The sequence below is a fragment of the Salvelinus fontinalis genome, chromosome 33 (genome assembly GCF_029448725.1).
Source record: "Salvelinus fontinalis isolate EN_2023a chromosome 33, ASM2944872v1, whole genome shotgun sequence".
NCBI classification, from domain to species: domain Eukaryota; kingdom Metazoa; phylum Chordata; class Actinopteri; order Salmoniformes; family Salmonidae; genus Salvelinus; species Salvelinus fontinalis.
The window spans coordinates 5,558,843-5,572,111 of NC_074697.1; the positions used below are offsets into that span (position 1 = coordinate 5,558,843).

A 13,269-nucleotide genomic window follows, 5' to 3' on the forward strand; every position below is an offset into this window, starting at 1 on the left:
CACACACTCCTGAACATCTCCTTTAGAGATTTGAACACTTTAGGGCTCTATGGGATCTGAGATATGAACACTTTAGGGCTCTATGGGATCTGAGATATGAACACTTTAGGGCTCTATGGGATCTGAGATATGAACACTTTAGGGCTCTATGGGATCTGAGATATGAACACTTTAGGGCTCGATGGGATCTGAGATATGAATACTTTAAGGCTCTATGGGATCTGAGATATGAACACTTTAGGGCTCTATGGGATCTGAGATATGAACACTTTAGGGCTCTATGGGATCTGAGATATGAATACTTTAAGGCTCTATGGGATCTGAGATATGAATACTTTAGGGCTCTATGGGATCTGAGATATGAATACTTTAAGGCTCTATGGGATCTGAGATATGAATACTTTAAGGCTCTATGGGATCTGAGATATGAACACTTTAGGGCTCGATGGGATCTGAGATATGAATACTTTAGGGCTCTATGGGATCTGAGATATGAATACTTTAAGGCTCTATGGGATCTGAGATATGAACACTTTAGGGCTCGATGGGATCTGAGATATGAACACTTTAGGGCTCTATGGGATCTGAGATATGAACACTTTAGGGCTCTATGGGATCTGAGATATGAATACTTTAGGGCTCTATGGGATCTGAGATATGAATAATTCCACTGTTATGTTCTTAGCACTACATTGAGTCTCACTTACAGTAAGTCAAGGTATCCTGTGCAATCCTTCAGCCCCCAGCCAGAATGCTGATACAGGGCCTAGTAATTCTCTCTCTGGCAGCCTACACAGGGAAAACCCAGCCTAAACTCTCACAAGGAGAGTTTCCCAGCAGTCTTCCAGGACACTGCGGTCTGTATGAACATGAACACCTACAGTGGAGGCCAGAAGGGCATGTTAACACCTCACCACTGAGGTATGCTAATGATATTCTGGGAAATTAACTGTAGCTATACAGTACATTGTGTATAGCTGGTGGTAGCTAGAGTACAGTGCCTTAGCCTTGTGCAGTGACGTTGACCTCCCAGAGACGTGAGGTCAGTTGCCCCTGAACCAAATGTGCTGACAGCAGGGCCTACATGGAATTTACTTCAGACTGATGGTGGTAGGAGCATGGTATCAAACGGGGCCCAGATTCTATAGGGTTCAGATCCCATATGGCCCAGATCCCATATGGCCCAGATCCCATATGGCCCAGATCCCATAGGGTCCAGATCCCAGGGCCCAGATCATATAGGGTTCAGATCCCATATGTCCCAGATCACATAGGGCCCAGATCCCATAAGGCCCAGATCCCATAGGGCCCAGATCCCAGGTCCCATAGGGCCCAGATCATATAGGGTTCAGATCCCATAGGGCCCAGATCATATAGGGTTCAGATCCCATAGGGCCCAGATCATATAGGGTTCAGGTCCCATAGGGCCCAGATCATATAGGGTTCAGATCCTATAGGGCCCAGATCATATAGGGTTCAGGACCCATAGGGCCCAGATCATATAGGGTTCAGATCCCATAGTGCCCAGATCATATAGGGTTCAAGTCCCATAGGGTCTAGATCATATAGGGTTCAGATCCCAGGGCCCAGATCCCTTAGGGCCCAGATCCCATAAAGCCCAGATCCCATTTGGCCCAGATCCCATAGGGCCCAGATCATATAGGGTTCAGGTCCCATAGGGCCCAGATCATATAGGGTTCAGGTCCCATAGGGCCCAGATTATATAGGGTTCAGGTCCCATAGGGCCCAGATCATATAGGGTTCAGGTCCCATAGGGCTCAGATCATATAGGGTTCGGGTCCCATAGGGCCCAGATCATATAGGGTTCAAGTACCATAGGGCCCAGATCATATAGGGTTCAGGTCCCATAGGGCACAGATCATATAGGGTTCAGATCCTATAGGGCCCAGATCATATAGGGTTCAGGACCCATAGGGCCCAGATCATATAGGGTTCAGGTCCCATAGTGCCCAGATCATATAGGGTTCAAGTCCCATAGGGTCTAGATCATATAGGGTTCAGATCCCAGGGCCCAGATCCCTTAGGGCCCAGATCCCATAAAGCCCAGATCCCATTTGGCCCAGATCCCATAGGGCCCAGATCATATAGGGTTCAGGTCCCATAGGGCCCAGATCATATAGGGTTCAGGTCCCATAGGGCCCAGATTATATAGGGTTCAGGTCCCATAGGGCCCAGATCATATAGGGTTCAGGTCCCATAGGGCTCAGATCATATAGGGTTCGGGTCCCATAGGGCCCAGATCATATAGGGTTCAAGTACCATAGGGCCCAGATCATATAGGGTTCAGGTCCCATAGGGCACAGATCATATAGGGTTCAGATCCCATAGGGCCCAGATTATATAGGGTTCAGGTCCCTTAGGGCCCAGATCATATAGGGTTCATGTCCCATAGGGCCCAGATCATATAGGGTTCAGGTCCCATAGGGCCCAGATCATATAGGGTTCAGGTCCCATAGGGCCCAGATCATATAGGGTTCAGGTCCCATAGGGCCCAGATCATATAGGGTTCAGGTCCCATAGGATCCAGATCATATAGGGTTCAGGTCCCATAGGGCCCAAATCATATAGGGTTCAGGTCCCATAGGGCCCAGATCATATAGGGTTCAGGTCCCATAGGGCCAAAATCATATAGGGTTCAGGTCCCATAGGGCCCAGATCATATAGGGTTCAGGTCCCATAGGGCCCAGATCATATAGGGTTCAGGTCCCATAGGGCCCAGATCATATAGGGTTCAGGTCCCATAGGACCCAGATCATATAGGGTTCAGGTACCATAGGGCCCAGATCATATAGGGTTCAGGTCCCATAGGGCCCAGATCATATAGGGTTCAGGTCCCATAGGGCCCAGATCATATAGGGTTCAGGTCCCATAGGGCCCAGGTCCCAACCAGGATACTGTACACTGCTGTTGTAGCCTTCAGCAACACATCTGATCTGAATGTGAAGAGCTAAGTGGCTTTAATGAATCAGAATAAATGTCAGGATTCAACAAAACCTTGTTCATAGTGACCCTCCAGAAACTAAAAGCCTAACATCAGAAACATTAATACTACAGCACTGGACCGAACATTAAACTCGCTTCTATGGGAAGTTATTCTAAAGACCAGCACTATGAACAGAAACATGACCAGTGTGGTTTGGAGATTGACCAGCGTAGTTTGGAGATTGACCAGCGTGGTTTGGAGATTGACCAGCGTGGTTTGGATATTGACCAGTCTGAATCACTCTGCAGTAATGTTAAACAGCGGCTCTTTACAGCAGTTCTTTACAGTTCTGTTTAAACAGCCGCTCTTTACAACAGTTCTTTACAGTTCTGTTTAAACAGCGGCTCTTTACAACAGTTATTTACTGTTCTGTTTAAACAGAGGCTCTTTACAGCAGTTCTTTACAGTTCTGTTTAAACAGTGGCTCTTTACAGCAGTTCTTTACAGTTCTGTTTAAACAGCGGCTCTTTACAGCAGTTCTTTACAGTTCTGTTTAAACTGCGGCTCTTTACAGCAGTTCTTTCCAGTTCTGTTTAAACAGCGGCTCTTTACAGCAGTTCTTTACAGTTCTGTTTAAACACCGGCTCTTTACAGCAGTTCTTTACAGTTCTGTTTAAACTGCGGCTCTTTACAGCAGTTCTTTCCAGTTCTGTTTAAACAGCGGCTCTTTACAGGAGTTCTTTACAGTTCTGTTTAAACAGCGGCTCTTTACAGCAGTTCTTTCCAGTTCTGTTTAAACAGCAGCTCTTTACAGCAGTTCTTTACAGTTCTGTTTAAACACCGGCTCTTTACAGCAGTTCTTTACAGTTCTGTTTAAACAGCGGCTCTTTACAGCAGTTCTTTACAGTTCTGTTTAAACAGCGGCTCTTTACAACAGTTATTTACTGTTCTGTTTAAACAGAGGCTCTTTACAGCAGTTCTTTACAGTTCTGTTTAAACAGTGGCTCTTTACAGCAGTTCTTTACAGTTCTGTTTAAACAGCGGCTCTTTACAGCAGTTCTTTACAGTTCTGTTTAAACTGCGGCTCTTTACAGCAGTTCTTTCCAGTTCTGTTTAAACTGCGGCTCTTTACAGCAGTTCTTTACAGTTCTGTTTAAACAGCGGCTCTTTACAACAGTTATTTACTGTTCTGTTTAAACAGAGGCTCTTTACAGCAGTTCTTTACAGTTCTGTTTAAACAGTGGCTCTTTACAGCAGTTCTTTACAGTTCTGTTTAAACAGCGGCTCTTTACAGCAGTTCTTTACAGTTCTGTTTAAACTGCGGCTCTTTACAGCAGTTCTTTCCAGTTCTGTTTAAACAGCGGCTCTTTACAGCAGTTCTTTACAGTTCTGTTTAAACACCGGCTCTTTACAGCAGTTCTTTACAGTTCTGTTTAAACTGCGGCTCTTTACAGCAGTTCTTTCCAGTTCTGTTTAAACAGCGGCTCTTTACAGCAGTTCTTTACAGTTCTGTTTAAACAGCGGCTCTTTACAGCAGTTCTTTCCAGTTCTGTTTAAACAGCGGCTCTTTACAGCAGTTCTTTACAGTTCTGTTTAAACACCGGCTCTTTACAGCAGTTCTTTACAGTTCTGTTTAAACAGCGGCTCTTTACAGCAGTTCTTTACAGTTCTGTTTAAACAGCGGCTCTTTACAACAGTTCTTTCCAGTTCTGTTTAAACAGCGGCTCTTTACAGCAGTTCTTTACAGTTCTGTTTAAACAGCGGCTCTTTACAGCAGTCCTTTACAGTTCTGTTTAAACAGCGGCTCTTTACAGCAGTTCTTTACAGTTCTGTTTAAACAGCGGCTCTTTACAGCAGTTATTTACAGACCTCATACCAAATGTACTTTCTTTCTTTACGTCCAATAACATACACCAGTGTTGTAACAAGCAATGGATCATCAACTCAGATGGCAGGTGCTTTAGTGTGTGTGAATACATTTCAATAATGTTTTTTTCTAGGTAGTAGCAGAAGGTTGTTCAGAGGGAAGGCCTCAGATAGTAACAGAATGTTGTTCAGAGGGAAGGCCTCAGATAGTAACAGAATGTTGTTCAGAGGGAAGGCCCCAGATAGTAACAGAAGGTTGTCCAGAGGGAAGGCCCCAGATAGTAACAGAATATTGTTCAGAGGGAAGGTCCCAGATAGTAACAGAATGTTCTTCAGAGGGAAGGCCCCAGATAGTAACAGAAGGTTGTTCAGAGGGAAGGCCCCAGATAGTAACAGAATATTGTTCAGAGGGAAGGTCCCAGATAGTAACAGAATGTTGTTCAGAGGGAAGGCCCCAGATAGTAACAGAAGGTTGCTCTGAGGGAAGGCCCCAGATAGTAACAGAAGGTTGTTCAGAGGGAAGGCCCCAGATAGTAACAGAATATTGTTCAGAGGGAAGGTCCCAGATAGTAACAGAATGTTGTTCAGAGGGAAGGCCCCAGATAGTAACAGAATGTTGTTCAGAGGGAAGGCCCCAGATAGTAACAGAATATTGTTCAGAGGGAAGGCCCCAGATAGTAACAGAAGGTTGTTCAGAGGGAAGGCCCCAGATAGTAACAGAATATTGTTCAGAGGGAAGGCCCCAGATAGTAACAGAATGTTGTTCAAAGGGAAGGCCCCAGATAGTAACAGAATGTTGTTCAGAGGGAAGGCCCCAGATAGTAACAGAATGTTCTTCAGAGGGAAGGCCCCAGATAGTAACAGAAGGTTGTTCAGAGGGAAGGCCCCAGATAGTAACAGAATGTTGTTCAGAGGGAAGGCCCCAGATAGTAACAGAATGTTCTTCAGAGGGAAGGCCCCAGATAGTAACAGAAGGTTGTTCAGAGGGAAGGCCCCAGATAGTAACAGAAGGTTGTTCAGAGGGAAGGCCCCAGATAGTAACAGAATGTTTTTCAGAGGGAAGGCCCCAGATAGTAACAGAAGGTTGTCCAGAGGGAAGGCCCCAGATAGTAACAGAATGTTGTTCAGAGGGAAGGTCGAGATAGTAACAGAATGTTGTTCAGAGGGAAGGTCCGAGATAGTAACAGAAGGTTGTTCAGAGGGAAGGCCCCAGATAGTAACAGAATGTTGTTCAGAGGGAAGGCCCCAGATAGTAACAGAATGTTGTTCAGAGGGAAGGCCCCAGATAGTAACAGAATGTTGTTCAGAGGGAAGGTCCGAGATAGTAACAGAATGTTGTTCAGAGGGAAGGTCCCAAGAGGGAGGAAGGTAGAATAGGTCTGTCTGTCTCCCTGGTTAACACGTGAAAACATAAACTATTCTTGCCATCACTGTGACCTTAAAATAAATAAGTTACTGTACATGTGTGTACATGCCATGTGTTTCATCATCATCCTCATCATCCTCATCATGTCCATGCTGGTGAGTGTTGGTAGAGAGAGCTGCTGTGTAGGTACTGTACATTTTAAGTGGCATGAAGACAGAAACCTTGACTAACCTGTAGCCTTGACGGTACCCTCTGTATATAGCCTATATTTATTTTAAATGTTTTACTTTATTTATTTATTTATTTAAGAGAGAGAGAGAGAGGGGTGGGAGAGGAAGAGAGAGAGAGGTGGGAGGGAAGAGAGAGAGAGGTGGGAGGGAAGAGAGAGAGAGAGGTGGGAGGGAAGAGAGAGAGGGGTGGGAGAGGAAGAGAGAGAGGGGTGGGAGAGGAAGAGAGAGAGGGGTGGGAGAGGAAGTAGGAGAGAGGGGTGGGAGAGGAAGAGAGAGAGGGGTGGGAGAGGAAGAGAGAGAGAGGGGTGGGAGAGGAAGAGAGAGAGAGGTGGGAGGGAAGAGAGAGAGAGAGGTGGGAGGGAAGAGAGAGAGGGGTGGGAGAGGAAGAGAGAGAGGGGTGGGAGGGGAAGAGAGAGAGAGGGGTGGGAGAGGAAGAGAGAGAGGAGTGGGAGAGGAAGAGAGAGAGGGGTGGGAGAGGAAGAGAGAGAGAGGGGTGGGAGAGGAAGAGAGAGAGGGGTGGGAGAGGAAGAGAGAGAGGGGTGGGAGAGGAAGAGAGAGAGGGGTGGGAGAGGAAGAGAGAGAGAGGGGTGGGAGAGGAAGAGAGAGAGGGATGGGAGAGGAAGAGAGAGAGAGGGGTGGGAGAGGAAGAGAGAGAGGGGTGGGAGAGGAAGAGAGAGAGGGGTGGGAGAGGAAGAGAGAGAGGGGTGGGGGAGGAAGAGAGAGAGAGGGGTGGGAGAGGAAGAGAGAGAGGGGTGGGAGAGGAAGAGAGAGAGAGGGGTGGGAGAGGAAGAGAGAGAGGGGTGGGAGAGGAAGAGAGAGAGGGGTGGGAGAGGAAGAGAGAGAGGGGTGGGGGAGGAAGAGAGAGAGAGGGGTGGGAGAGGAAGAGAGAGAGGGGTGGGAGAGGAAGAGAGAGAGGGGTGGGAGAGGAAGAGAGAGAGGGGTGGGGGAGGAATAGAGAGAGAGGGGTGGGAGAGGAAGAGAGAGAGGGGTGGGAGAGGAAGAGAGAGAGAGGGGTGGGAGAGGAAGAGAGAGAGGGGTGGGAGAGGAAGAGATAGAGGGGTGGGAGGGGAAGAGAGAGAGAGGGGTGGGTGAGGAAGAGAGAGAGGAGTGGGAGAGGAAGAGAGAGAGGGGTGGGAGAGGAAGAGAGAGAGAGGGGTGGGAGAGGAAGAGAGAGAGAGGGGTGGGAGAGGAAGAGAGAGAGATGGGTGGGAGAGGAATAGAGAGAGGGGTGGGAGAGGAAGAGAGAGGGGTGGGAGAGGAAGAGAGAGAGAGGGGTGGGAGAGGAAGAGAGAGAGGGGTGGGAGAGGAAGAGAGAGAGAGTGGTGGGAGAGGAAGAGAGAGAGGGGTGGGAGAGGAAGAGAGAGAGGGGTGGGGGAGGAAGAGAGAGAGAGGGGTGGGAGAGGAAGAGAGAGAGGGGTGGGAGAGGTAGAGAGAGAGGGGTGGAGAGGAAGAGAGAGAGGGGTGGGGGAGGAATAGAGAGAGAGGGGTGGGAGAGGAAGAGAGAGAGGGGTGGGAGAGGAAGAGAGAGAGAGGGGTGGGAGAGGAAGAGAGATATTTTCTAGTTTCCCTGGGCCTGTTTCTGATGAGTCAGTTGATATGGGAGTGTCTGTGGTTTTGCTGTCAGACTCATGTCCTAGCATAGGTTAGTTAACATTACTGCCGAGCAGTGGGGGCTGGTTGTAGGAGATATAGCAGGACAGGTTCATTGTAATGTCTGGAATGGAATAAATGGAACGGTATCAAACATGTAGTTTCCATATGTTGGATGTGTTTGATACCGTTCCACAGTACCATTCCAGACATTACAATGAACCTGTCCTATAGACTCTCCCACCAGCCTCCTCTGCTGCAGAGTGATTCACACTAGAATAGGTTAACATTACTGCAGAGTGATTCAGACTGGAATAGGTTAACATTACTGCAGTGATTCACACTAGAATTGGTTAAACAGAACTGTAAAGAACTGTTGTAAAGAGCCGCTGTTTAAACAGAACTGTAAAGAACTGTTGTAAAGAGCCGCTGTTTAAACAGAACTGTAAAGAACTGTTGTAAAGAGCCGCTGTTTAAACAGAACTGTAAAGACCTGTTGTAAAGAGCCGCTGTTTAAACAGAACTGTAAAGAACTGCTGTAAAGAGCCGCTGTTTAAACAGAACTGTAAAGAACTGCTGTAAAGAGCCGCTGTTTAAACAGAACTGTAAAGAACTGTTGTAAAGAGCCGCTGTTTAAACAGAACTGTAAAGAACTGCTGTAAAGAGCCGCTGTTTAAACAGAACTGTAAAGACCTGTTGTAAAGAGCCGCTGTTTAAACAGAACTGTAAAGACCTGTTGTAAAGAGCCGCTGTTTAAACAGAACTGTAAAGAACTGCTGTAAAGAGCCGCTGTTTAAACAGAACTGTAAAGAACTGCTGTAAAGAGCCGCTGTTTAAACAGAACTGTAAAGAACTGCTGTAAAGAGCCGCTGTTTAAACAGAACTGTAAAGAACTGTTGTAAAGATCCGCTGTTTAAACAGAACTGTAAAGAACTGTTGTAAAGAGCCGCTGTTTAAACAGAACTGTAAAGAACTGCTGTAAAGAGCCGCTGTTTAAACAGAACTGTAAAGAACTGCTGTAAAGAGCCGCTGTTTAAACAGAACTGTAAAGAACTGTTGTAAAGAGCCACTGTTTAAACAGAACTGTAAAGAACTGCTGTAAAGAGCCGCTGTTTAAACAGAACTGTAAAGAACTGCTGTAAAGAGCCGCTGTTTAAACAGAACTGTAAAGAACTGCTGTAAAGAGCCGCTGTTTAAACAGAACTGTAAAGAACTGTTGTGTAGATCCTCTACATCTTAAGTGGCATGAAATAACATCACTTATGATATGCATTCAAAACACACATCCTCCTCCTTCATTTACGTATAGGGCAATCTGTCTCACACACACACACTCGCTCTCTGTCTCACACACACACTCTCTCTGTCTCGCTCTCTCTCTCTCTCAATTCAATTTAAGGGCTTTATTTGCATGGAAAACATATAAACATTGCCAACTGAAGTGAAATAGATAATAAACAAAAGTGAAATAAAAAATAAAAAATGAACAGTAAACATTACATTCACAAAGTTCCAAGAGAATACAGACATGTCAGATGTCACATTATGTCTATATACGGTGTTGTAATGATGTGCAAATAGTTAAAGTACAAAATGGAAAATAAACAAACATAAATATGGGTTGTATTTACCATATTGTTTGTACTTCAATGGTTGACATTGTCTTGTGACATCAGGTCACACATCTTGCTGCTGTGATGTTACACTGTGGTATTTCACCGTAGTTAAGTGAGTTTATTAAAATTGGGTTTGTTTCAAATTCTTTGTGGATCTGTGTAATCTGAGGGAAATATGTGTCTCTAATATGGTCATACATTGGGCAGGAGGTCAGGAAGTGCAGCTCGGTTTCCACCTCATTTTGTGGGCAGTGTACACATAGTCTGTCTTCTCTTGAGAGCCATGTCTGCCTACGGCGGCCTTTCTCAATAGCAAGGCTATGCTCACTGAGTCTGTACATAGTCAAAGTTGTCCTTAAGTTTGGGTCAGTCACAGTGGTCAGGTATTCTGCCACGGTGTACTCTCTGTTTAGGGTCAATTAGCATTCTAGTTTGCTCTGTATTTTGGATAATTCTTTCCAATGTGTCAAGTAATTATTTTTGTTTTCCCATGATTTGGTTGGGTCTAATTGTGTTGTTGTCCTGGGGCTCTGTGGGGTCTGTTTGTGTTTGTGAACAGAGCTCACAACCATAAAGGGCATTGGGTTATACAAGTATTTTTAGCCAGATCCTAACTGGTGTGTCGAATTTTATGTATCTCTTCATGGCATAGAAGGCCCTTCTTGCCTCGTCCTCAGCTCGTTCAAAGCTTTGTGGAAGTTACCTGTGGACCAGATGTTTAAGCCAAGGTATGTATAGTTTTTTGTGTGCTCCAGGGCAACAGTGTCTAGATGGAATTTGTATTTGTGGTCCTGGGAACTGGACCTTTTTTGGAACACCATTATTGTTGTCTTATTGAGATTTACGGTCAGGGCCCAGGTCTGACAGGAACCAGGTCTGACAATATCTGCAGAAGATCTAGGTGCTGATCTTCTGATAGATCTTCCCCCTCTCTCTCTCCCTCTCTCTCTCCCTCTCCCTCTCTCTCTCTCTCTCCCTCTTTCTCTCTCTCTCTCTCGCTCTCTCTCTCTCTCCCTCTCTCCCTCTCTCCCCCTCTCTCCCTCTCCCTCTCTCCCTCCCTCCCAGTCTCTATCTCCCTCCCTATCTCTCTCTCTATCTCCCTCCCTATCTCTCTATCTCTCTCGCGCTCTCTCTCTTTCTCCATCCCTCTCTCTTTCTCTCTATGTCTTTCTCAATCTCCCCAAGTCACCTCCGTTAAGTTGTGAGTTAGGAGGTCAAAGACAGGGAGGTCACCCTCTCCTCTCCCATGTGCTATTAAATAAAGGAGGAAAGTGCTTTCATGTTTTTAAGACCTCAGGGTAGCACGTCCACCCACTGGCATCAGAGAACGAGAAAGAGGAAGAGAGAGAGGGAGAGAGGGAGAGGGAGAGGGAGAGGGAGAGGGAGAGAGAGAGAGAGAGAGAGAGAGAGAGAGAGAGAGAGAGAGAGAGAGAGAGAGAGAGAGAGAGAGAGAGAGGGAGAGGAAGAGGGAGAGAGAGAGAGAGAGAGAGAGAGAGAGAGGGCATGTGGGGGTGGAGTCAAATCCTTAAAAATCCCATGAGGAAGTAATTACGCCATCCCCCCTGAATACACACACACACACACACACTTTGAGTCAGTTGGAACAATAAATAAATAAACTAAAGTTAGAGCGAGAACAATATCCCCATTTAGAACCCCCCAAAATACTGAGTCCCATTCACCCCATCCCACCCCTATTCTAACCCACACACACACCCCTATCCTAACCCACACACACACCCCTATTCTAACCCACACACACACCCCTATCCTAACCCACACACACACCCCTATCCTAACCCACACACACACCCCTATCCTAACCCACACACACACCACTATCCTAACCCACACACCCACCCCTATCCTAACCCACACACACACCCCTATCCTAACCCACACACCCACCCACCCCTATCCTAACCCACACACCCACCCCTATCCTAACCCACACACACACTCCTAATCTAACCCACACACACACACCCCTATCCTAACCCACACACCCACCCCTATCCTAACCCACACACACACCCCTATCCTAACCCACACACACACCCCTATCCTAACCCACACACACACCCCTACCCTAACCCACACACACTCCTATTCTAACCCACACACCCACCCCTATCCTAACCCACACACACACCCCTATCCTAACCCCCCCCCCTCCTCCCCCCACACACACACATACACACCACCACCCTAACCCGCCGCCCCCACACACACAGCCCGACCCTAACCCTAAAGGTTGCTGGATCGAATCCCCGAGCTGACAAGGTAAAAATCTGCAGTTCTGCCCCTGAACAAGGCAGTTAACCCACTGTTCCCCGGGCACCGAAGACGTGGATGTCGATTCAGAGGGGTTTGGTGAAATGCAGAAGACACATTTCAATTGAATGCATTCAGTTGTACAACTGACTATGTATCCCCCTTTCCCCCCTAAACACACCCCTACCATAACACCCCCCTCTAAACACATCCCTACCATAACACTCCCCCCCCAAACACACCCCTACTCTAACACCCCCCCAAACACACCCCTACTCTAACGCCCCCCTAAACACACCCCTACCATAACACCCCCCTAAACACCCCTACCATAACACCCCCCTTAACACACCCCTGCTCTAACCCCCCCCCACACACACACACACACACCCTACCAATACACCCCCCCCCCCCACACACACACACACACACCCTACCAATACACCCCCCCCCCCCCACACACACACACACACACAACCCTGCCCTAAAGCCCTGACACACATCCCACTACCACCACCCCCCACAGATACACAGCCCTACCCTAAATCCCACTACCATAACCCCCACAGATACACACCACTACCCTACACTAACCCCCCCACACACTACCCTACCCTCCCTCCCTCCCTCCCTCCCTCTCTATCTACCTCCCTCCCTCCCTCTATCTCTCCCCTTCCCTCTATCTCACCCTCCCTCCCTTTCACTCTCTCTTCCTCCCTCCCTCCCTCTCTCTATCTCTCCCTTTATCTCTTCCTCCCTCTATCTCTCCTTCCATCTATCTCTCCCTCTATCTCCCTCCCTCCCTCCCTCTATCTCTCCCTCCAGCTCTATCTCTCCCTCCCTCCCTCTCTCTATCTCTCCCTTTATCTCTTCCTCCCTCTATCTCTCCTTCCATCTATCTCTCCCTCTATCTCCCTCCCTCCCTCCCTCTATCTCTCCCTCCAGCTCTATCTCTCCCTCCCTCCATCTCTCTATATCTCCTTCCATATATCTCTCCCTCTATCTCCCTCCCTCCAGCTCTCTCTCTCTATCTCCCTCTATCTCTCCCTCCCCCTCTATCTCTTTCCCTCCCTCTATCTCTCCCTCTATCTCCCTCCCTCCCTCCATCTCTCTATCTCTCCGTCCATCTATCTCTCCCTCTATCTCCCCCTACAGCTCTCTCTCTCTCTTTCACCCTCCCTATATCTCCCTCCATCTATCTCTCCCTCCCTCCACCTCCCTCCCTCCCCCCATCTCTCTCTCTATCTCTCACTCCCCATCTCCATCTTTTACCCCCTTGTCTCTCTTCACTCCCCCACCTCTCTCTCTGAGTCGTTGATTAGGACATATGCTACCTCCAACGATGCATTACTCATTACTCATTACTCATTACCCCTGGCTGTG

The 13,269-nt window shown here is 47.5% G+C and overlaps 1 protein-coding gene across 1 annotated transcript in view; it reads right to left on the reverse strand.

Annotated features, from left to right (window-relative positions):
• LOC129831691 (ventricular zone-expressed PH domain-containing protein-like) overlaps nt 1-13,269 on the reverse strand; it is a 218,039-nt gene that overhangs the window by 147,917 nt on the left and 56,853 nt on the right. The gene's annotated exons all lie outside the window — the stretch shown is intronic.